Raw genomic sequence first — 26,435 nt, 5'->3', positions numbered from 1 at the left:
CTGATGTCAGGGAACACCGCCTTGAAGTCGGACAAGTTCCCCTCGAAGGCACTCACCATGCTGACTTGGAAATAAAACCACTTTCTTTCACTGTCACTGGATCAAGACCCTGGAACTCCGTGTTCATGGCATTGTGGGCAGCACATGGACAACAGCTGTTCCAGAAGGTGGCTCAACACCGCCTTCGCAAAGGGATGGAGAATAAATGCTAGGCTCAGCCAGCGAAATCCACGTTCCAGGAGTGAATAAACAAAAACAGCTGGGGTCTCTCGTTGTGCCATACAATACATCACAAGGTTTCTGTCTGCAGCATACTTGCCACTAAAATCTGTCATCCACGACAAACTAAATCGAGTTCCAGAAATGTTGTTGCACACCTGGTCTGACTTTTGCACATGCCTCCTGACCCAGAAATAAGCTCAGACACTGTGATGCAAGACTCTCTCCATCAGTTATTTTCTGCCTTCGTAAGAATGTTCCACTTATTCCATCTCTCTGTATGTTACTTTGGGCAAGAAGTTAATATTTCTGGATGAGGGGTCAGCAGGATTAAATACCACAGTTAACATTCGATCAGACGGAATGTTATTGAATGGGGGAGCACAGCGGACGGGCCGAGTGGCCGCCTGCTTCTCCGCCCCCTGATCAGATTGTGAGAGAGCCGGAGGGAGGAGTTATTAACATGACCCGGGAATGAACTCCATTGGAGCTTCATAAAGAGGCAATTCCCAGCTTGAAACCTTCTCTGCCCTTTCCCCCACGGCCTCAGTTCCTTTGGTCAAACTGGGAAAATGACCAATTGATGTTTGTTTCTGGGAAGCATTAGGAAAAGCAGCGCATGCGCGATGATTGTTCCTGAGCAGAGGAGCGCATGCGTGAGGCCCTCCCCCAGTGCTGCCATTGAGGAGCATTTACTCAGTGAGTGCAAGAGGTTCGTTTGAAACAGACCGCGATGGAGAGATCAGCGCCCAGGGAAGCGAGGGAACAGCAGGCTCCTTCCAGCAGCATATCGGGATGGGAGCCTGGGAAACAGGGGGGGGGCTCGGAGACCGGGATTGATTCGGGGTGAGTTCAGGGAGAACCGGGGGCTGTTTGTAAGAGGCCGAGCGGAGCAGGAACTGGTCCCGGAACTTGGAGTGAGCGGGCTGGGGGGAAGAGAGAGGCCTTTCTCGGGCTGTGTGTGGGCCTGCTGAGTGAGGCAGAGCGGGAAGAAGCTGCTGTGGGACATTCTTGGGGTTTATAATCCCCTAAACACTGATGGGAATTCATTGTTTGGCTTCTGTTTCACGCTCTTTATTGCGAATAGACTTTGAAATAAAGGACAGTAGAAACAAATGTAATAATCCTGTGTAAGATAAATATAGCAGGCACCGGATAAACATCTCCAGGTATGTGAAATCCTGCCCAATATTTGTTTTTCAACAGTTAAATGTATTGGGAGCTGGACATTGAACTGTGCAATCATTCCATTTGTGGAGATGTCCATATGTTGGTGAGTTTATTTTATCAAAGTGAAATGTTTTCGAATTTGGGAAACACAAAAAGACTGGAAGGAGCTCAGGGCTCGAGTGGAACCAGGATCTGCACTGTTCACCTTGCCCTGTTCAAAAACAAAGAATTGTAATGATCATGACCCGAATATTGTATTGATCATTTGATATCTTCCTACTCAGCTGCTAGTGATGCACAGGAGCTTTCTCTTTTGTCTTTCTCCAGGCAAATATTTGATGGACCAATCCAAGAGTGACCAACTGCTTCTCTCACCCAGCAGGTATGTTACCACTGTCAGAGAGGAGAAGGTCCTTTCCACTGTCTGAGTGGATTGAGTCAGATACACATTGAACTCCATTTCCAGAAGTATACATTCAATCCAAGAGTTAAATACAACTGACGATATATAAATCTACATTATTTTGACCTGTTTTCAGTATTTTCCACCTCCGTGACAGTAAATTCCATTACTCAAAGCCAATTACCATTCATAAGGTTAGAAGCAGGTTAGACTGTATGCTTATAGTAAATATACATTTTTGAGCTGCATTAAATTAATATGTAGATTTGGCATTTTTAAAGTTACAATCAATCAGAACAAACCGATCATGGTGTTACATGGTTATAACAAATATAAATATGAAGTGTATATTTGAGTGCAGATATAGAAGCAATGTTGGACATGTATGAGTAACTGAGCAGGACAAAATTATTCTTTTCATTCACATACGTACATACACATCTGTGTCTGTCTGTTTCTCTCATTCTCACTCTCAGCCGAGTGTTGATGAAAGCACACTTTATGCACGCTCCCATTCTGGTTGAGGGCCTCAGTAATGCAGAAGCATTTCCATACTTTTTTAATGTATGAAACACTGATTGGTAAGACCTTAAACCTACGTCATAAAGTGTATCAGAACTGGAATCACACAGGCATACAGACAATGTTGGTGTGATCTCGACCAGTACCACTCTTTAAAGTGATACATATTGGCAGCACAACACAAAACTCACTCTCACTCAGCCAGTTAATGGTAAAAGGGAAAAAAAAATGCAATTTAGGTCCACAACTACTTCCAGATATGGACAGTCATAAATTGACTGTCCACATTATTAATCACTTCAGAAGATGTTCATATCAGATGTTCACATTATTGCAGTGCCCAGCTGCAACTGCCAAAGACGACTGCACGCACAAAATGTAAAAAGAAAGCTGAGATTGAATACAATAAAATTCAGATTCTTGGCAAACGTAAGTATGGAACGAACATTAATGCCTTAATCACACAGGTTTATCAAATATTGAACGGGTTTACCCTACACCCTGCTGAAAAAACACAACTGAACATAGAGAATGGCATCCATATACTTGACTTGTCACTGTTGCACACAGAGCAAAACTGGCACTCAAGGTATTCAAAAGTTTAATAACTGCAGAACTAATCTCAAATTGGCATTTACACTGAGACACTGGCAGTGAGTGAATGAAGATTAGAATCCCAACAATTAGTGGAAACTAGTATGGAGAACAGATAAAGAATAAAATGTCTAAGTGCAGAGACAACCGGCTGAATGGTTGTACCAATTCTGTGATTGAGTCATAAATCACAAAATGTATAAGAGATTAAGGCCCAATCTCAACACCCTAAACACTATTGTTGGACTGAATCTCAGTCACAGATTTTCTTTTCTCTAATTCATTCATGGGATGAGGGCATCACTGACTCAGCCAGCATTTATTGCCTATCCCATACTACCCATGCAGCCACATTGATGTGGGTCTGGAGTCACATGCAGGCCAGACAAGGTCAGGATGGCAGTTTCCTTCATTCAAGGACATTACTGAACCAGATGAGTTTTTCTGGCAATCAACGAGAGATTCATGGATGTCATTAGACTCTTCGAATATTATTGGCTGCCAGAGAATTGAGCAACTTTGGTATATAAGAGTTGAACATGACTGGAACTCATTGAGAACTTCACTCTCACAGTCACACAGCAGAAACTGGCATGTATAGATCAATTCCTAAATTCTTACATGGACACAGCAGAAATTGACATGTATACATCAAGTCCTAAACTCTCGTATGGACACAACCAAAACTGACAGACATTGATTGGATATCTGCTCTGACAATATTCACACTGTGGCAACTAAAAGGGAGAGAACAATAATCCCACACACACACATATGACAGGTCCAGGTTGATAACTAGACTAACACATTCGCATAGCAAAACCTGACAGGTACAGTATGATAAATGAATTTGCACATTTATAAACAAGAAGCTGATAGATACAGATTAATAACTGCACTCTCATTTGCACAGAGCAGAATCTGACAGGGACAGGTTGGTAAATAACTCTCACATGTAGTTGGCAGTAAATCTCAGAGAAACACTGATAACTACACTCTCATATTCATAAAGCAGAAACTGACAGGAATAAATTGATTATGCTCCCAATATCAAATCACATAAATTGACGTGTACACTTTTATAACGACTCTCACATATTCACAGAGAAGAAACTGACAGGCAGAGATTGATAACAAAACAAAAATTAGTGGAAAATTCACAGGTCTGGCAATGTTTCAGGTCTAGTGACCGGTCCTCAGAACTGATGGTGGCAAGGAAAATGCACACAATGTGGTCTCCTCTATGTTAGGGAAACTGAGAGTAGATTGGATGTCCACAGTGCAGAGCACCTACATTCTGCCCAGACAAAAAGACCCTGAGCTTCCAGTTGCCTGCCACTTCAACACACCACCCTGTTCCCTGGCCAAGATCTCTGTCTCAGGCTTGCTGTCGTGCTCCAGTGAAACTCAGTGCAAGCTGGAAGAACAGCATCTCATTTTCTGCTTGGGATCTCGACAGCCTTCTGGACTCAATATTGAGTTCAATAACTACAGGGCTTGAGTTCTCCCATGTCATTACCCAAAAACCCACATATCCGGCCTTGTTAACATTTAGTCTGCTATTAAACGCTACCAATTGTTAGCCACTAACAGGCCCTATTAATAAACTTTTCACCCACTTAGTCTGACAGATTAGATTACTTGCAGTGTGGAAACAGGCCCTTCGGACCAATAAGTCCACACCGACCCTCTGAAGAGAAACCCACCCAGGTCCATTCCCCTTCATTTACCCTTTCACTTAACACTACGGGCAATTTAGCATGGCCAATTCATCTAACCACATTTTTGGACTGTGGGAGGAAACCCGAGCACCCGGAGGAAACCCATGCAGATACGGGGAGAATGTGCAACCTCCACACAGACAATTGCCCGAGGTGGGAATTGAACCCGTGTCCCCGATGCTGTGACACCATGTCACCCCACTCCTCTGTCTGTCCAACTGTTCTTCTCTTTCTTTGGACTCTATCTCCATCTATCTTTTACTCGTCACCCTTCCACCCAGCCTATCTTATGTATAAAAACTAATATTTTCCTACCAACCACCAGAAAATACAGAAGTTTGAATACACCACCCAACAAACTCAAGAACAGCTTCTTTGCTGTCATCAGACTTTTGAATGGACTGCTCAAATTTTAAGGCGAAAGTGGGTACTGCAGATGCTGGAGATTAGTGTCCAGATTAGAGTGGTGCTGGAAAAGCACAGCAGGTCAGGCAGCATCCGAGGAGCAGGAAAATTGATGTTTCGGACATTCCTGATGAAATGACCTGCTGTTCTTTTCCAGCACCACTCTAATCTGGCTCAAATTTTAATGTTAATCTCTCTCTCTTTGCAGCTTCAAAACTGTATTGCAGATTCTGTTCTATTACCCTGATGCATTTTGTATGATATTATCTGCCTGTAAAGCACACAAAACAATACTTTCCATTGTATCTCAGTGCATGTGACAAAAAGTAAATCAAATCAAATCAAATGGATAATTACACTCACATATTCATGTAGCAGAAGCTGAGAGGTACAGTTTGATAATTACAGTCAGACAAACTGACAGGAAAAGATGAATAAATACACTCAAACACTGATATTACAGAGCCTGACAGGGAAAGATTGATAATTAAACTCTCACATTCACAAAGCAGAGACTGATATCGACAGGTGAAAACTCAGTAGAAACTGAAGGATTGACAAGTACAGAAACATATTCACCAAGCAGAAACTGACAGCTACAGATTGACAACTATATTTATGTATTTACACAGCAGAGTCTGAAAGATACAGATTGACAGTTACACTCACTTTGACAAAGAAGAAAATGACAGGAAGAGAATGATAACTGTATTCCCACATTCACATCACTGAACTAACTGCTACAGTTTGATTAATACAACCACACTCTCAGAGCAGAAGCTGATGGGTACTGCTCAATAACTGTATTCACATATTGACAGGGAAGAAACTGACGGGAACCCATTAGTATCTACACTGTCATATTGACGTAGTAGGAACAGATTGACAATGATACTCTGGTGTCAAATAGCAAAACCTGACCCGGACTGTTTGATAATTGCACTCACATGTTGATATCGCTTAAACTAACAGGTAGAGGTGAATATCTGCATTTTCACAGATTAAACTGATTGGTTCAAATTGATGACTGCATTTAATATTCATACAACAGAAACTGACACGTTCTCATAGCTGAAACTTACATGTTCAGGTTGATAACTACATTCTCAGACACACAGGAGAAACTATTAGGGACAGATTGGTTAAGCAAACACACGTTCGCAGGGCAGAAACTGACAGGATAACTAAGCTCACATATCCACATCAGACAAACACACAGAGATTGATCGTATTTATTTAAAATGTGTTAAATGTATTTATGAACCAGTCCCTGGCAGTTTCTCCGATGTGTATACACAAGTTCAGTTACCAATCTGCACCTGTCAGTTTATGCTATATGAATGTATGAGTGTAGTTATCAGTCTGTCCCTATTTGTCTCTGTGGTGAGAAAATGTAAATATATTTACCAGAGAGTGACAGGGACAGATTGATAACTGTATTCACTCGCATATTTGCACAGATTATATGGATTGATAATTACAGTTTGATAATTACACTCAGATGTTCACAGAGCAGCATTTAACAGGTTCATCTTGATAATTGTCTTCACACATTTACTGAGCAGGAACTGACAGGTATGGATAGATAAGGAAACTTTCATATCCAGACACGCACTTGCATTAGATTATCCCATCCCATTTGTAGAGGAGTTGGTTAGTATCTGGTTCTCAGCGAATTGGTACAGATGTTTTTTTGATACAGTCACCAAAGAGCAGCTCAGGCAATAATAGAATCAGCCCTGTGGTCCTGTTGGAATTGCTGTCTTGAAGGAAGAACAGCCAAATGATTATTAAATTATTCCATTGACTTAATGTTGATTTTCTATCTCCCTCCAGACAATTACTTGAAGGACAATGACAGTGTAATATGTCCTCAGTACAAAACCAAGTGTGATCAGTTCCTTCTAACAAACAGCAGTTATGTTACTACAATCAGACTGAAGAACATCCTTTCCACAGTCACAGAGCAGATTGAATTAGACACACATTGACTCAATTTCCAGAGAGAAATTTTCAAATCAAGAGTCAATTCCCTCGGAGGAATTAATTTTTTTCTTTTTCTCTCCATTCATTACGTACATCACCCCATTTGCCAATAATTGTAATAAATCACAGCCAGAGAGTTATAGAGATGTTGAGCACAGAAACAGACCATTCGGTCTGAGCCACCTATGCCAACCAGATATTCGAAACTAATCAAATCCCATTAGCCAACACAGATGCCGTTTGCCAGCACTTGGCCCACATCCCTCTAAATTGTTCCTATTCATGTCGCATCCACATGCCTTTTAAATGTTGGAATTGATCCAGCCTCCACCACTTCATCTAGCAACTCATTCCACACACACACACACACACACACACACACACACCACCTTCTGCATGAAAAGGTTGCCCCTTAGGTCCCTTTTAAAACTTTCCCCTTTCACTTGAAACCTGTGCCCTCTAGCTCTGGACTCCCCCACCTCAGGGAAAATGCCTTGTCTATTTAGTCTATCCATAATCCTCCTGATTTTATAAAGGTCAGAATTTTATAAAGGTTATAAAATACTATAAGGTCACCTCTCAGCCTCTAACACTCCAGGGAAAACACCCCAGCCTCTTCAGCCTGTCCCTTTCGTTCAAACACTCCAACCCTGGAAACAATCTTGTAAATCTTTTCTGAATGTTTCATGTTTCACAACATCCTTCCGATAGGAAGGAGACCAAAATTGCACACAATATTCCAAAAGCGGCTGAACCAATTACCTGTACAGCATCAACATGACGTCCGAACCCCGAAAACTCTGTGCTCGGACTAATAAAGAACAGCATACTAAATGTCGTCTTCATTATCCTATCGACCAGCGACTCCACTTTCAAGGACCTACGAGCCTGCACTCTATGGTCTCTTTGTTTCTTAATACTCCCCAGGACCTTACCATTAAGTATATAACTCCTGCCTTGATTTGCCTTTCCAAAGTGCAGCACCTAGCATTTATCTGAAATAACTCTACCTGCCACTGCTCAGCCCATTGGCCCATCTGATTATGATCCTTTTGTACTCGGTGGGAACCTTCTTTGCTATCCACTACACTGCCAATTTTGGTGTCATCTGCAAACCTTTTGTGTTCACATTCAAATCATTTATATAAATGACGAAAAGCAGTGAACCCAGCACTGATCCTTGTGGCTCATGACTGATCACAGGTCTCCAGTCTGAAAGGTAACCCTCCGCCGCCACCCTCTGTCTTCCATGTTTAAGTTAATTCTGTGTCCAAATTGCTAGTTCTCTGCGATTTTCATGTGATCTAACTTTGCTAACCAGTCTACAATGAAGAAACCTGTCAAACATCTTACTGAAGTCCTTATAGATCACGTCCACCGCTCTACCCTCAACAATCATGGAGTCAAAGAGATGTACAGCACAGAAACAGACCCTTCAGTCCAATTTGTCCATGCAGACCAGATAAACCAACCCAATCTATTTCCACCTGCCAGCATCCGGCCCATATCCCCCCAAACCCTTCCTATTCATATATGCATTCAGGTGCTTTTTAAAAGTTGGAATTGTACCAGCCTCCACCACTTCTTCTGGCAGTTCATTCCATTTATGTACCACCCTCTACATGAAAAACTTGCCACTTGGGTCTTTTTATTTCTTTTCCATCTCCCTGTAAACCTATGCCCTCTAGTTCTGGACTCCCCCATCCCAGAGAACATACCTTGTCTATTTATCCTATCCATGCCCTCATGATTTTATAACCCTCAATAAGTTCACCCCTCAGCCTCCGATGCTGCATGGAAAACAGCCCCAGCCTATTCAACCTTTCCTTCTCGCTGAAATCCACCAACCCTGGCAACATCCTTGTAAATCTTTACTGAATCCTTTCAAGTTTCACAACATCCTCCTGATAGGAAGGAGACCAGAATTGTATGAAATATTCCAAAAGTGGCCTAACCAATGTCCAGTATGGCCTCAACATGCACTCTATTCTGATCAATAAAGGAAAGCATACCAAATGCCGCCTTTACTATCCTATCTATCTGCGACTCTACTTTGAAGGAACTATGTACCTGCACTTCAAGGTCTCTTTGTTCAGCAAAACTCCCTCGTACCTTACCATTAAGTGTATAAGTCCTGCTGAGATGTGCTTTCCCAAAATACAGCACCTCGCGTTTATCCGAATTAAACTCCATCTGCCACTCCTCAGCCCATTGGCCCATCTGATCAAGATCCCATTTTAATCTGAGGTAACCTCCTTCGTTGTCCACTACACTTCCAATTTTGGTGTCATCTGCACACTTACTTACCATACCTCCTATGCTCACATCCAAATCATTTATACAAATGACAAAAAAGTAGTGGACCCAGCACCGATCCTTGTGACAGTCCACTGTTCACAGTCCTCCAGTCTTAAAAACAACCCTCCACTACCACCCTCTGTCTTCTACCTTCGAGCCAGTTCTGTTTCCAAATGGCTAGTTCTCCCTGTATTCCATGAGATCTAACTTTGCTAACCAGTCTCGCATGGGGAAATCCTCTTCGTTACTTCTTCAAAAAACTCAATCAAGTTTGTGTATCATGGTTTCCCTTGGACAAGACCATGTTCACTGTCCCGAATCAGACCTTGACTGTCGAAATACGTGTAAGTTCCGTCTCTCAAGATTCCCTCCAATATCTTGTCCAACACCAATGGCAGGCTCACCAGCCTATAGTTCCTGGCTTTTCCTTATCACCTTTCTTAAATAGTAGCACCATGTTAGCCAACCTCTAGTCTTCCGGCACTTCACCTGTGACTAGCGATGTTAAAAATATCTCGACAAGGGACATGCCAAATACTTCTGTAACCTCCCACAGAGTTATACAGTATGCCTGATCAGGTCCTGGGGGATTATCCACCTTTATGCGTTTCAAGACATCCAGTAATACTACTTTTGTAATATGGACATTTTAAGATGTCACCATCTATGTCCCCCCATTGTATATCTTCTGCGTCCTTCTCCACAATAAACACTGATGCAAAATACTCATTTGGTATCTTTCCCCATCTTCTGCGTCTCCACACAAAGGCCACCTTGCTGATCTTTGAGAGGCCCTAATCTCTCCCTAGTTACCCTTTTGTCCTTAATGTATTCATAAAATCCCTTGGGAATCTCCTTAAAACTATTTGCCGAAGCTATCTCGTGCCCCCTTTTTGCCCTCCTGATTTCCCTCTTGATTATACTCCTACTGTCTTTGCCTCTTCGAAGGATTCACTCGATCTCTCCTGTCTATACCTGACGTATGTTTCCTTCTTTCTCTTAACCAAAACCTCAATTTCACCATCATCCAGCATTCCCTACACTTCCAGGCTTGCCGGTCACCCTAACAGGAACAGACTGTCTCTGGACCCTTGTTATCTCATTTTTGAAGGTTTCCTATTTTCCAGCCATCAACTACCTGCGAGCATCTGCTGCCAATCAGCTTTTGAAAGTTCTTGTCTAATATTGTCAAGCCCATTGATATTTTACACTATTTTTCAAGGGGTTTAGACTGAATTCTTATCTGAAATAGGTGCCTGGGATAGGCGTTAAATCTACATTTAATATGACTTTTTTAAAGTTAAAATCAAGATGGAAAAGAAAACCATATATAACATAGACGTTAAATACAGAGATAGAAGGAAACCAGACAAAAGTCACCAATTTACTGGATGAAACAGTGTTATTAAGTTTATTAGTGATTGGGCAGGACAGAGTTAAACGTTTAATGAATTTTTGTCACATACAGAGACATGACAATTAAATAATGTGAATTCCAAACACCCATTGTGCGCCAAAGCCTGATAAATAAAACTGAACATGCTAGGGGCTAGAAACAAATGTAGAAATTGCTGGAAAAATTCAGCACGTCTGGCAGCATCCATTGATAGAAAGTAGAGTTAATGTATTGGGGCTAGTGGCTGCTATTCAGAACTGAGTTTCTCCAGGAATTTCTAATGTTGTTCCTGACAGTGGAAAATAATTACTGCACACGCACACAGCAACTGACTGATTCAGAATTAGTTCACAATACAAACATCACAACTGCAGAGCAGGGACTGACAGTTATGGAGTTTCATATACACTGCAGGCAACAGGAAATGATCACTCTCATGTGGAGTCATTGTGGTCTGCAGCAGTCAGAGACATCCAGCTAACAATTCTACTCCCACTCAGACAGCATTCCATTTCCATCAATGTATCATGGTGGCAGAGGAGCTGCCATCCCCACCTTTAGCACAACGTCATTCTCCATTTCTCCAACTTGCAGGAACAGATTTTCTTTATGACTCTGTCTTCACCAAAAAGGTTTCTTGTGCCATTGTTTCAAATTAACTTTCATTTTCTACAAGTAGCCCTGCATTCCCATGAAGTCTGATATTAAATACAAGAAAATCAATACCATTTTCTCAAATAATCAATGCGATCACATAATTGTAATTTGAAACGATGGAGTAGGAAAGATTTAGTGAGATAATAGAACATAAAACATGACAGCACAGTATACTATTCCATTTTCATCCATATATTTATCCAATGACCATTCAAATGCCCATAAAGTTGGCGGGTCCACTACAGTTGCAGGCAGAACATACCATGCCTCTACTACTACTGAGTAAAGAGACTACTCTGACATTTGTCTTATATTTATCATCCCTCAATTTAAAGCAATGTCCCCTTTTGCCAGCCATCACCATCAAAGGAATAAGGCTCTCACTGTCCACACTATCTAACCCTCTAATTATTTTGTGTGTCTCTATTAAGTCACCTCTCAAACTTCTTCTCTCTAATGGAGCCTGATGCCCCTCAGCCTTTCTTCGTAAGACATTCCCTCCAGACCAGATGACATCCCAGTAAATCACCTCTGAACCCTTTCCAAAACTTCCACATCCTTCCTGTGATGCGGTGACTAGAAGTGGACGCAATTTTCCAAGTGCGGCCACACCAGAGTTTTGTGCAGCTGCAGCATGACCTCATGGTTCCAAAACTCAATCCCTCTCCCAATTAAAGCTAACACATTGTATGCCTTCTTAACAACCCTATCAATCTGGATGGCAACTTTCAGGGATCTACGCACATGTACATGGATGTCTCTCTGCTCATCTACACTGCCAAGAACCTTACCATTATCCCAGTACTCTTTATTCCTATTGCTCCTTCCAAAGTGAATCATCTCACACTTTTCCACATTAAACTCCATTTGCCACCTCTCAGCCCAGTTCTGCAGCTTATCCATGTGCCTCTGTAATCTGCAATGTCCTTTGGCACCGTCCACAACTCCACTGACCTTAGTGTCATCCACAAATTTACTAACCCATCCTTCTGCGCTCTTACCCAGGTCAGCAGTGGACCCAAAACAGATCCTTGCGATACACCACTTGTAACTGAACTCCAGGATGAACATTTCCCATCAACTACCACCCTGTGTCTTCTTTCAGATAGCCAATTTCTGAACCAAACCGCTAAATCACCCTCAATCCCATGCCTCCATATTTTGTGCAAGAGCCTACCATTGGGAACCTTACTGAAAACACCTAATCAAGCACTTTACTGAAATCCATATATACCACATCAACTTCTTTACCCTCATCCATCTGTTTGGTCACCTTCACAAAGAACTCAAAAAGGTTTTTGAGGCATGACCTGTACTTCACAAAATCATATTGACTATTCCTAATCAACTTATTCCTATCGAGAGGATTATAAATCCTGTCTCTTGTAGACTTTTCCAACACTTTACTCACAGCCGACGTAAGGCTCACTGATTTATAACTACCAGGGTAGTCTCTACTCCCCTTCTTGAACAAGGGGACAACATTTGCTATCTTCCAGTCTTCTGGCACTATTCCTGTAGACAATGACAACAAAGATCAAAGTCAAAGGCTCTTCAATCTCCTCCCTGGCTTCCCAGAGAATCCTAGGATAAATCCCATCTGCCCAGGGGATTATCTATTTTCACACTTCCCAGAATTGCTAACACCACCTCCTTGTGAACCTATATTCCATCTAGTCTAGTAGCCTGTAACTCCGTGTTCTCCACAACAACATTGGTATTCACACGGGGAAAAAGACAATGAAAAATATTCATTTAGCACTTCTCCTATCTCTTCGGACTGCACACACAACTTTCCACTCCTGTCTTTGATTGGCCCGGAAGTTATTCTTGTCATTCGTTTATTCCTGAAATAGCTATAGAAAGCTTTAGGATTTTCCTTGATCCTATCTGCTAAAGACTTCTCTTGTCCCCTCCTGGCTCTTCTTAGTTCTCTCTTTAGGTCTTTCCTGGCTAGCTTGTAACTCTCAAGCGCCTTAGCTGCGCCTTCACGCCTCATTATAATATAAGCCGCCTTCTTCCTCTTGACAAGCGATCAACTTCCTTAGTAAACCAAGACTCCCTCACTTGTCCACTTCCTCCATGCCTGACAGGTATATGCTAATCAAGGACACGCAGTAGCTGTTCCTTGAATAAGCTCCACATTTCAATTGTGCCATCCCCTGCAGTTTCCTTTCCCATCCATGCGTCATTAGTCTTGCCTAATCGCACCATAATTGCCGTTTCCCCCAGTTATAAATCTTGCCCTGCAGTGTATACCGACCTCCCTTTCCTTCGCTAAAGTAAACATAACCAAATTGTGGTCACTCTCACCGAAGTGCTCACCTACCTCCAAATCTAACACCTGGCCGGGTTCATTATCCAGTACCAAATCCATTGTTGCCTCTCCCCTGGTTGGCCTGTCTACATACTGTGCCAGGAAACCCTTCTGCACACATTGGACAAAAACTGGTCCATCCGAAGTATTCAAAATATAGTATTTCCAGTCAATATTTTGAAAAGTTATAGGTGTCCCATAACAACTACCCTGTTACACTCTCTCTTATCCAGAATCATCTTTACAATCCTTTCCCCTACATCTCTGGAACTATTCTGAGGCCTGTAGAAAACTCCCAACAGAGTGACCTCTCTTTTTTTCCTGTTTCTAACCTCAGCCCATACTACCTCATTAGACGAGTCCTCGTACATCCTTACCACCACTGTAATGTTGTCATTGCCATACCTTCCCCCTCTTTTACCATCTTCTCTGTTCGTACTGAAACATCTAAATCCCAGAACCTACGACAACCATTCCTGTCCCTGCTTGATCCATGTGTCTGAAATGGCCACAACATCAAAGTCCCAGGTACCAACCCATGCTGCAAGTTCACCCAATTTATTCCGGATGCTCCTGGTGTTGAAGTAGACACACTTCAAACCACCTTCCTGTTTGGCGGTGCACTCCTGTGACATTGAAGCCATATTTCTAACCTCACTACTCTTAACCTCTGGACACAGAAACTACAATTTAGGTTCCCATTCCCTTACTGAATTTGTTTAAACCCTCCCAAAGAGCATTAGCAAACTTCCCCCAGGATATTGGTACCCCTCTGCTTCAGGTGTAGACCATCATGTTTGTAGAAGTCCCACCTACCCTAGAGTGAGCCACAATTAACCAGGTATCCAAAATTCTCCCTCCCACTCCATCCCTTTAGTCACATGTTCATAGAACATAGAACAATACAGCACAGAACAGGCCCTTCGGCCCACAACGTTGTGCCGAACATTTGTCCTAGCTTAAGCACCCATCCATGTACCTATCCAATTGCCGCTTAAACGTCACCAAAGATTCTGACTCTTCCACTCCCACAGGCAGCGCATTCCATGCCCCCACCACTCTCTGGGTAAAGAACCCACCCCTGACATCCCCCCTATACCTTCCACCCTTCACCTTAAATTTATGTCCCCTTGTAACACTCTGTTGTACCCGGGGAAGAAGTTTCTGACTGTCTACTCTATCTATTCCTCTGATCATCTTATAAACCTCTATCAAGTCACCCCTCATCCTTCGCCGTTCCAACGAGAAAAGGCCTAGCACTCTCAACCTATCCTCGTACGACCTATTCTCCATTCCAGGCAACATCCTGGTAAATCTTCTCTGCACCCTCTCCAAAGCTTCCACATCTTTCCTAAAGTGAGGCGACCAGAACTGCACACAGTACTTCAAATGTGGCCTAACCAAAGTCCTGTACAGTTGCAACATCACTTCACGACTCTTGAATTCAATCCCTCTGCTAATGAACGCTAATACACCATAGGCCTTCTTACAAGCTCTATCCACCTGAGTGGCAACTTTCAAGGATCTATGAACATAGACCCCAAGATCTCTCTGTTCCTCCACCTCACTAAGAACCCTACCGTTAACCCTGTATTCTGCATTCTTATTTGTCTTTCCAAAATGGACAACCTCACACTTGGCAGGGTTGAACTCCATCTGCCACTCCTCAGCCCAGCTCTGCATCATATCTAAGTCCCTTTGCAGCCGACAACAGCCCTCCTCACTATCCACAACTCCACCAATCTTCGTATCATCTGCAAATTTACTGACCCACCCTTCGACTCCCTCATCCAAGTCATTAATAAAAATTACAAACAGCAGAGGACCCAGAACTGATCCCTGCGGAACTCCACTTGTAACTGGGCTCCAGGCTGAATATTTACCATCTACCACCACTCTCTGACTTCGACCGGTTAGCCAGTTTTCTATCCAATTGGCCAAATTTCCCTCTATCCCATGCCTCCTGACTTTCCGCATAAGCCTACCATGGGGAACCTCATCAAATGCCTGACTAAAATCCATGTATACTACTTCCACTGCTCTACCGTCATCCACATGCTTGGTCACCTCCTCAAAGAATTCAATAAGACTTGTAAGGCAAGACCTACCCTTCACAAATACGTGCTGGCTGTCCCTAATCAAGCAGTGTCTTTCCAGATACTCATAAATCCTATCCCTCAGTACCCTTTCCATTACTTATCCTACCACGGAAGTAAGACTAACTGGCCTGTAATTCCCGGGGTTATCCCTATTCCCTTTTTTGAACAGGGGCACAACATTCGCCACTCTCCAGTCCCCTGGTACCACCCCCGTTGACAGTGAAGACGAAAAGATCATTGCCAACGGTACTGCAATTTCCTCTCTTGCTTCCCACATAATCCTAGGATATATCCCGTCAGGTCCGGGGGACTTGTCTATCCTCAAGTTGCTCAAAATGTCCAACACATCTTCCTTCTTAACAAGTATCTCCTCTAGCTTACCAGTCCATTTCACACTCTCCTCTTCAACAATACGGTCCCTCTCGTTCATAAATACTGAAGAAAAGTACTCATTCAAGACCTCTCCTATCTCTCCCGACTCAATACACAGTCTCCCACTACTGTCCTTGATCGGGCCTACCCTCGTTCTCGTCATTCTCATGTTTCTCACATACGCATAAAATGCCTTTTGGTTATCCTTGATCCTATCCGCCAAAGATTTTTCATGCCCTCTCTTAGCTCTCTAGGTCCCTTCTGGCTATCCTGTATCCCTCCACTGCTCTGTCTGAACCCTGTTTCCTCAACCTTATGTAAACCTCCTCCTTCCTCTTTACAAGACATTCAACCTTCCTCGTCAATCAATGTTCCCTCACACGACCATTTCTTTCCTGCCTGACAGGTACATACATATCAAGGACACGTCGTATCTGTTCCTTGAAAAAGTTCCACATTTCCACGACATCCTTCCCTGACAGCCTATGCTTCCAACTTATGCTCCTCAGATCCTGTCTTACAGCATCGTAATTACCCTTCCCCCAATTGTAAAACCTACCCTGTTGCCCGCACCTATCTCTCTCCATAACCAAGGTGAAAGTCACAGAATTGTGGTCACCATCACCAAAATGTTCACCCACTAAAGCCCATCACTTGTCCCGGTTCATTACCGAGTACCAAATCCAATATGGCCTCCCCTCTGGTCAGACAATCTACATACTGAGTTAGAAAAGCTTCCTGGACACACTGCGCAAACACCGCCCCATCCAATCTACTTGATCGAAAGAGCTTCCAATCAATATTTGGGAAGTTGAAATCGCCCATGACGACTACCCTGTGGCTTCTGCACCTCTCCAAAATCTGTTTCCCAATCTGTTTCTCCACATCTCTGCTGCTATTGGGGGGCCTATAGTAAACACCCAACAAGGTGACTGTATCTTTCCTATTTCTGACTTCAGCCCATACTACCTCCAAAGGCAGATCCCCCTCGAACTGCCTTTCTGCAGCCGTTATACCATTTCTAATTAGCAACGCCACCTCCCCTCCTTTTTTACCACCCTCCCTAATCTTACTGAAACATCTGTCACAAGGAACCTCCAACAACCATTCCTGTCCCTCTTCTATCCACGTTTCCGTGATGGCCACAACATCGTAGTCCCAGGTACCGATCCACGCCTTAAGTTCACCTACCTTATTTCTGATACTCCTTGCGTTGAAGTATACGCACTTGAACCCATCTCTGTGTCCGCAAGTATTCCCTGTCAGTGCTACCTTCTTCACAGCCTCCCTACATTCTTGGACATCCTGACAAACAGCTAGCCTACTTGCTGGACTACAAGTCCGGATCCCATCCCCCTGCCAAATTAGTTTAAACCCCCCTGAAGAGTGCTAGCAAACCTACCCCCCAGGATATTGGTGCCCTTCTGGTTCAGGTGCAGCCTGTCCTGCTTGTACAGGTCCCACCTTCCCCAGAATGCAGTCCAATTGTCCAAATACCTGAAGCCCTCCCTCCTACACCATCCTTGCAGCCACGTTTTCAACTGTACACTCTCCCTATTCCTTGCCTCACTGTCACATGGCACCGGCAACAACCCAGAGATGACGACTCTCTGTCCTAGCTTTTAGCTTCCAGCCTAACTCCCTGAGCTCTTGAATGACCTCCCCACCCCTCTTCCTACCTATGTCGTTGATGCCAACGTGCACCATGACTTCTGGCTGCACACCCTCCCCCTTAAGGATTCAGAAGACACGGTCCAAGACGTCTCGGACCCTGGCACCCGGGACGCAACAAACCATCCGAGAGTCTCGCCCATGTCCACAGAAACACCTGTCCGTCCCTCTAACTAGAGAGCCTCCTATAACTAGCGCTCTCCTCCTCTCCCCCTTTCCCTTCTGGGTCTCAGAGCCAGACCTCGCGCCACAGACCCGGTCACTGCAGCTTACCCCTGCTAGGCCGTCCCCCCCAACAGTATCCAAAGCGGTATACTTATTGTTTAGGGGAACGACCACAGGGGATCCCTGCACTGCTTGCTTCCTCCCCTTCCCACCTCTAACTGTTACCCAGCTACCTCTGTTCTCTGGCGTAGCTATGTCCCTGTCGCTTCTATCAGCCTCTCGAATAATCCTCAGTTCATCCAACTGCAGTTCCAGTTCCCTAACTCGTTCTGTGAGGAGCAGGATCTGACTGCATTTCCTGCAGATGAAGTCGGCAGGAGTATCGGTGGTCACCCCTACTCAAACATCCTGCAGGAGGAACATTCCACTGTCTGCGCTGCCATTACCCTACACCTCGTCTCCAAAACAAGAACACTGAGTAGCTTACCTGTGGACTTTAAAATTAGGTTAGAGGAGGAGGATGGGAGGGAGGCCCTACTATGTAGGGCCTGGGGTCTAGAACACACCCACTCAAATATCAATCACTTACCTTCCCGACCAGCTCTGCGCTCCAACCTCACTTCCGCCCAGCTTGCGCTGCTCTCTGCTGTGAAAAGACCGTTGGCGTCGAGGTAAGTTCTTTATATAACAATCACTTACCTTCCCGACCAGCTCTGCTCTCCAACCTCACTTCCGCCCAGCTCGCGCCGCTCTCTGCTGTGAAAAACTGTTCAACTCCTCTCTCTCCCTATTCTTCACTTCGCTAGCATGTAGCACAGGCAACAAACCCGAGATAACAACTCTGTTTGTTCTAGCTCCAAGCTTCCATCCTAGCTCCCTGACTTTCTGCCTTGAATCCACATCCCTTGTCATACCTATGTTGTTAGTGTCTAGGTGGACCATGACTTGGGGCAGCTCCCCCTCCTCTTCAAGGATCCCAAAAACACTATCTGAGACATCATGCACCCTGGCACCTGGGAGGGAACACTCCAACCATGAGTCTCTCTCTTTCCCACAGAACATCCGATCTGTCCCTTTAACTATGGAGAACCCAATGACTAATGCGATGTTCCTCTCCCCGCTTCACATTTGAGTAGCAGGGACAGATTCTGTGCCAGAGACCTGTATCCTGTGGCTTACCACTGGTAAGTATACCCCCACCCCTGAGCTGCTCATTTTATCTTTTTGCGAGAAGAATTCAATTTAGTTTGGATAAATGTGAGGTGTTAGATTTTGATGAGACAAACCAGGAGTGGACCTTTACGCTTGATGGTGGGGTCTTGGGGATTGTTTCTGAACAAAGAGACAGAGGGGCGCAGGTGCATGTTTCCTTGAAAGTCGAGTCACAGGTAGACAGGGCGGTGAAAAGGCATTGGACATGCTTGCCTTCATTGGTCAGAACATTGAGTGTAGGAGTTGGGATGTCATGTGGTGGCTGTACAAGACATCAGTGATGCCACTTTTGCAAGATTGCGTACAATGCTCATCACCCTTCTCCAGGAAGAATGTTGTTAAACTTGAGATGGTGCAGAAAACATTTACAAGGATTTTATAGTTATAGAGTCATACAGCAGAAAAACAGACCCTTCAGTCCACCATGTCCATGATGTCCAACAAACTCCAAACTGCATTCATGCCATTTACCTGCACTTGGCCCATAGCCGACTATGCCCTGGTTTCTTAAGGGCACATCCAGATGCTGTTTAAATGCTGTGAGAGTATTCCATCACACTCTCAGGCAGCATATTACAAACTTTACGTCAAAATATTTTTCTCAGATATCCTCTAAACTGTTTTCCCCTCCACTTCAACTTTTGCCATGTGACAGTGAGGCATCTTTCACAATTTAGTATATCTCAGTCAGATCCTCCCTCAACCTTCTCTGCTCCAAGGAAACCAAACCCAGCTCATACAGTCGTCCCTTTTCAGGAGACTTTCCAACCCACTGCATCCTCTCCAGCCAATCCCTTCCTTCTAATTGTGTGGCAATCAGAACTGCACACAGTATTTGATCTGTTTTACAAAGTTGTAATAAGACTTCCTTGCTCTTATATTCAACAGCTCCGGTACTGAAGGAAAGCATTCTGTATGCCTTCTTCAGAAGCCTGTCTGCCTGTGCTGACACCTTCTGTGATCTATAGACTTGTACACCAAAGTCCCTTTGTTCCTTAGTACTCCCTCGGGACCAATCCTTCATTGTGTAATTCTTTCCCTTATTAGACTGCCCAAAATTCATTACCTCACAGTTAACAGGATTAAATTCCATCTGTCATTGCAGTCCCCAATGTCCTCATATTGTAGCCTGACACCATCTCCCTCACTGTCAACAACACCACCAACTTTCATGTCAGAGAGCAAAGAACAATACAGCACAGGAACAGGCCCTTTGCACTCCAAGGCTGCACTGAAACGTGTAATATTTCCACATGAAAAATTCATCTGCGGGCTTACTAATTATACTTTCTACATTCACATCCAATTGTTAATATGTACATAACAAGCAGCAAGGGTCCAAGCACTGATCCCTGTGGTACACCACTGGTCACAGGCTTCCAGTCACAAACACAACCCACCACCATTATAGTTTGCATCCTGGCTGCAAGCTCATTTCAGCTCCAATTTGCTTAAGACTCCAAGAGCTGGGTTTGGACCAGTCTTTTATATGGGACTTTGTCAAAGGCTGTAGGGGTGGCCTGTACCTGGCCAGAATAGAGTGTCCCATATCTGTTAACACAAGCTGGCCTTTAAGAATTAAACAGCAGGATGTGAAACGCAATGGCAGGAAGAAACTACACCAAGCAGCCTACTCGCACAGTAAGGCAGAATGATATCATTCAATAAGCCACTGCGAGGACAGTAAGAAGGGCCCAGCCTGGTCCCATTCGAAACAGTTCTGACAAGCAGACCGAAGGTCCAATAAATGAGTAATTCTAGCCACATTAAATGAAAGGGTAATATTCCCAGTTAATGATCAGACACCAGGTGCTAGTTACAGCCCATTAATGCCCTAAAACAGCTCAAGTTATCTTATAGTATGTAGTTTCTTGAAATAAGTTAGAATATTAAGAATTAGGTTCTCGTAAAGAGACGTAGCATCATCTCAGTAGTTTCCAGCCTAAAATATAGGTGCATAATACTAAAGCATAAAGAGGAAAAGAAGCATTTAAACCTGGAAGTGAAGGTTTAGATAATGACTTCTCTTACACCCAGAACACAATAGATTGCTCACAGCCCATTAATCACAAAGTGCTAATAGTTGGAATAGCTAAATTACTTTACATTTTGTAACTGAGTTTTTATAACAGAAATTAAAATTACAAGTCGATGGCAAGTAAGTCAAAACAAACTGTCCTTTTGTCTTTTTCTTCATATATTCCCTACTGTGCTAATTATATCAGAGGAGCAATTGAACTTTATAAAATGGAATACAATGAATAACAATATTCAAGCAGTCCTGAGAGACAAGCTAGACTGAGAGAAACCCAAGGGTGACTAGAAAATAACTTTGGAATGTGAATGAATAGGATGCATAGAAAGACTGCAAGGCCTAGAGATTACAGTGTCCTCTAAACTCTGAGAGGTCGGGGATCCTGGAGCTGTCCATGGAAATGCCCATCATTGATTAGGTGCCTCATTGATTACGGTATGCAAACTAAGAGGGAGGAACATCATAATCAAGTTGTATGTGATTGTTATCAGAAAATTTAGAAACAATATTGCTTATTATTGTAAAATCAGAGTGCGTCATGAACTTCTGTTCTGAGGCCAGTCTCGGGAGAAGATCATTTGGCCCTCTCCTTGCACTAACCCGTTTCTGCTTGAATAAACACCGACCACTTGCCTGAATGCTGCCTGCCTGCCTGCTGAGTCTTTCATCCCTGGTCGGTGGGGGGGGGGGGGGGGGTTATGCTTCGACAAAGGCCTTACAGAAGTCCATGTAAACCACGTCAACTGCATTATTCTCATCAGGACTTTCCATTGCCAGGACTGGAGGTTTTGAGTTTTAGGGAGAGGCTGAACAGGCTGTTGCTTTGATCCCTGGACTGTCGGAGAATGAGGTGTGACCTTTGTACAGGTTGAGAAAATCATGAGGGGCATGATATGGTGATAGCCAAGGTCTTTTTCCAAATTTGGGTGAGTGCAAAAATAGACGGCACAGGTTTGAATTGTGGAAAAAAGATTTATAAAGGATTTATGGGGTTACTTTATCACATAGAGGGTGGCAATTGAATGGAATGAGCTACCAGAGGAAGTGGAGGTAGTGGGTACAATCACAACCTTTTCTAGGCACCTGGATATATACAAGTTTAGAGGGATACGCGTCAAATACTGGCAAGTGGGACTAGACAATATGTTGTGGTTTCACTTACCAGTGAATCTTACAGACACAAACAGTCAAAGAAAATAAAGTCTTTACCATTCACTTCAGGAAACATGAACTGAAAATGCTCTCCTTTGCTAATTGGCTGTCCACTTTACAGCAAACATTTAAACTGCTCAGTAACACAACGCAGGATCAAGTGAGTGTTGGCATCCTTGTATCATAACAACTATTCCGTTCAAAAATGTTTTTTATACATAAAATCAGTACGTATACACAACAGCCCGAGTAGACAACATTAAATTTTAGTTTCCAAGTTTTTCACTGGACAACGTTGCTCTAATCTGTTGACCGTCTGTCACATCTGAGCTGAGTTTTGAAGGATAGCACAGACTGACAGGTAGAAAGTACTTTCTGAGTACACAAACCGTACAAGTAAATGGAAGAAACAAGATTAGTTCTGTACTCACAGAAGAACAAACAGTTGCAGATTGCTCCAGTTATTGTCCTTATTTGTGTCATGAAGGACTTGAAGGAAACTGAGATAATTTCTGGACACAACAAAGAGTAAGATGGTGCCAATACACAGTGGATACAGAATAACTTGCAACTTACAGAAATACTGTCAGGTTCGTAGGTCTATAGGCAAAAATAGAAAAGTCATGAGGGGCATGATATCACAGTTGGGAGAACTAGCATTTCATTAAACAAGTTATCCAGGACAGTGTGAGAGTGAAGTATGTCAGTCCCAGTTTAAAAGTGAACTTCCTAAAGCTTTTAAATCGAAAAGTAAATTCTACTTGTTTATTAGAAAATACTGAACCTATTGCATGTTCACAATGTATTCCACTTAAGTTGGGAAAGAAGTAAATAAAAATTCAGACTAATTATTCATCCAATTATCTCACCATGGCTTAAACTTGCTGTCTGACTCTCTGACTGGATGTAATTCTTGAATCTTTTTATCCAGACTGGAGGAATTAAATAGCAGCCAAGCATCAGATTGAAACAAATATTGCAAGTTAATTTGTTTCCACAAAAAGTAGAACAAATCTCAGACAAAATGACTGAATAAATACTTGTTTTCAAGTAGTCCAAAGGAAAATCAAACATTGACATGAAAAGGTATGCATTCAGACAGATACCCAGAAATTATTGGGCACGGAATGAAGAAACTCTCATACTGGCCTTGTTATAAACATGTGAACAATAAATTCAAAGTACACATTCAGACCAGAGACTGACCAATCCAGAAAATAACTTACAATCCTAAACAGTACCTTTTGAATAAAAGTTGTAAAAATTTTCCAACCTGCTTCAGAGTGCCAGAGACTGACAATGGTATAAAATGTCTCACTTTAATTTGCAGTACAGAGTTCCTCCAGTACAGGTAGAGATCATTCGGCCCACAGGCCTGCAACAACTTGCCAAAGCACATCTCACCCAGATATAGACGCCTACCCCCATAACCACATCTTAAACATAGTTAATCCACCTATTCTGAACATTGCTGAATATTACAGTGCCATTTACCATCTAGCTAACCTGCTTGTTTGGACTGTGGAAGGATACTGGAATACCCAGAGGAAACTGTTATGAAGACGTGAGTATAACTACCTTTAAGCCAGTTGAACTTCTGGACAGCACCAAGTGTTCTGAAAAAAAAAGTAACATTTGGTCAAACAACTCAAGGAGCTGCTTGCCTGGAGACAAAAACAAAATTGAATTCAACCAATCGGTTTAAATTATATCCCGAAAATACCAAATTCCAATCCAGTATGAATTGAGTATATTGACAATCTTATAAGCCAATGATACAGTCCGATGCTCTGAAGGTACAAGACCGGGAAAAAATTAACTATTAGAAGGAGAATTGCCAAACCACCAGCATGTAAAAAGACTGCCTGAAAAATAGCTCTCTTAAAGGTACCTTTATCGATCAGTGACCTGTGAAGCACAATCTCCAAGAAGAACAAAAGAAAGGAATACAGAAAAGAACCAAAAGTTGCCTGGTTTTGAGGTATGAAGTTTTGTTTTGTAAATCTTAATCAGGAGTTCTATCAGAGTAGTATTATAGAAGATAGGTTCGAGGAAGGAGTTGTAAGTAGTTGTTAGTTAATCACTCTCTGTTATACTTTAATAAATAAAGCTATTAATCTTTAATGTGTTCTTGGCTATTGAATTTTCACAGATTACTGCATGGGATAAATCTTTTCTGTGTTGCTGGTTTTAAATTAGTAAAGAGGTTTGTTGTAACAAAACCAATGCAGACGTGGGGAGCAGTTTGCACAATGAGCCAAGGTTGGAATTGAAACTGGGTCCCTGGCACCAGTGTGCCACCATGCTACCCAGACATTGATGGCAAATGATAAAATCTTTTGCATGTTGAGCAACAGAGATTTGAAATAAAAAGAGCTTCTGCAGTTTCTGGCAAGTGTCATGTTAAACAGAGACAAATATTGTAAGTACACATTTATTCACAGAGCACACACTGAAAGGTATAGATACTTTCAAATGTACTCATTCATTCATGTAGTTGAAACTCCGGTACAGAATGAAAACTGCACATAAACATTCACATTGCAGAAACTGACAGGTGAAGGTTTAAAACAATTCATTAAAAAAAACTGACAGGTACATTTTGATAGCACTCACATATTCTCAGAGCTAAGTGCACACAGACAGATAAAAATGTCACAGAAGTCTGATTTTTCTTTTTGTCCTCTGCTTTGAGACATTTAAACTGACAAAATCCTGAAATAAATTCATAACTGTAGTGTATACTCTGCAATTGCATGACAGAAATGGGAGGCAACATTCACCTTTAGCTTTATCTGTAACTTACTGTGTGTGCTCACAGACCACACACTGACAGATTCAATTACAAGTCACCGTAATATAACAGGGATGGAGTGAAAAAAAAAACATTCATCTGAAAGTTAGAAATGTTGAGATATTTGCTCTCTCACATGCCATTCATTGACAGAAACTGAGTTCAAATTTGGGTGAAGATTTGTAGCTCGGGTGCTCATTGTTGTGGTTCTGTTCGCCGAGCTGGAAATTTTTGTTGCAAACGTTTCATCCCCTGTCAGACGACAAGCAACATGAATTCGACTGGGACAACAGAGAACAGCCAGGGAATTCCGAGAAGCATGGCACTCATCCACAAACTCCATCAACAAACACATCGACCTGGACCCAATATATCGGCCACTACAGCAGACAGCTGGAACTGAAGCGGCATGGACAGGCCACTATAAATGCCGGAGGAAACACCACAGAAGCGCTTCACAGGAGGCTCCCAAGCACTGAGGATGTCACCTAGACAGGGGACGAAACGTTTGCAACAAAAATTTCCAGCTCGGCGAACAAAACCACAAAAACTGAGTAAAAACAAGATTAGAAACAACAAACTGGCAGTTACAGAATGAAATATGGAGTCAGTTGCAAAGCATTAAATTGTTAGGATACAATGCAACTATCTATTGGTGAGAAACTGACAAACAGTGTAACATCAGCAATAAAATTGTTATTGTCAATTTCTGCAATGTACAAGATATTGCCTCTTGCCAAATGCTGCAGTTATAAATACAAACTTACTGTCAAATCGCAGAAGTTGATTGTAAGGATTTGCTGTGGAGGGGAGGGAGTCCTACCTGAGACTGTCTAAAGTGGTGTTTGGTCACACTCAAAATTGTAGATACTAAATGAGACACATTCTTATGTTAATGACTGACACCTACAGAGTAAGAAACAACAGGTTACACTTCAGAAGGTTTGAGTTACAGTCCAGTTACATACTGACATGTAAAGACTGTGAAATAGAGTAAACAAAAACCTCCCAGTAATGGATAGGCACAGATTGGAGGAACATTTGCAAGTGGCAGGCAAATGGTGTAAAGTTTTATCGCTTCCATCAGTGTTTGATGGATACAGAATTAAACCTGTCCTGAAGTAACACTAATTGACTATTACACAGAGGACCAGAGCCTCGGTGGTGTTGAATTCATGCCAAATGTCTAAGATAGATATAAGGTTAAAGTGAGACATATATAGCATGCTAACGGTTGCTGGTTAACA

General features: G+C 42.8%; 1 long non-coding RNA gene across 1 annotated transcript; it reads left to right on the top strand.

Moving 5' to 3' along the window:
• The first annotated feature begins 1,235 nt into the window (after positions 1-1,235).
• LOC148135558 (uncharacterized) lies at positions 1,236-25,035 on the top strand. The gene is made up of 3 exons (XR_015755289.1): positions 1,236-1,492; positions 1,717-1,771; positions 23,725-25,035. It is a non-coding gene; the product is annotated as an uncharacterized LOC148135558 (long non-coding RNA).
• Positions 25,036-26,435: the final 1,400 nt, after the last annotated feature.

This window comes from Chiloscyllium plagiosum, unplaced genomic scaffold (genome assembly GCF_037043375.1).
Source record: "Chiloscyllium plagiosum isolate Xiang-an unplaced genomic scaffold, Cpla_swu_hap1 HiC_scaffold_49, whole genome shotgun sequence".
NCBI lineage: Eukaryota > Metazoa > Chordata > Chondrichthyes > Orectolobiformes > Hemiscylliidae > Chiloscyllium > Chiloscyllium plagiosum.
This window is presented reverse-complemented; position numbering and strand designations above follow the sequence as displayed.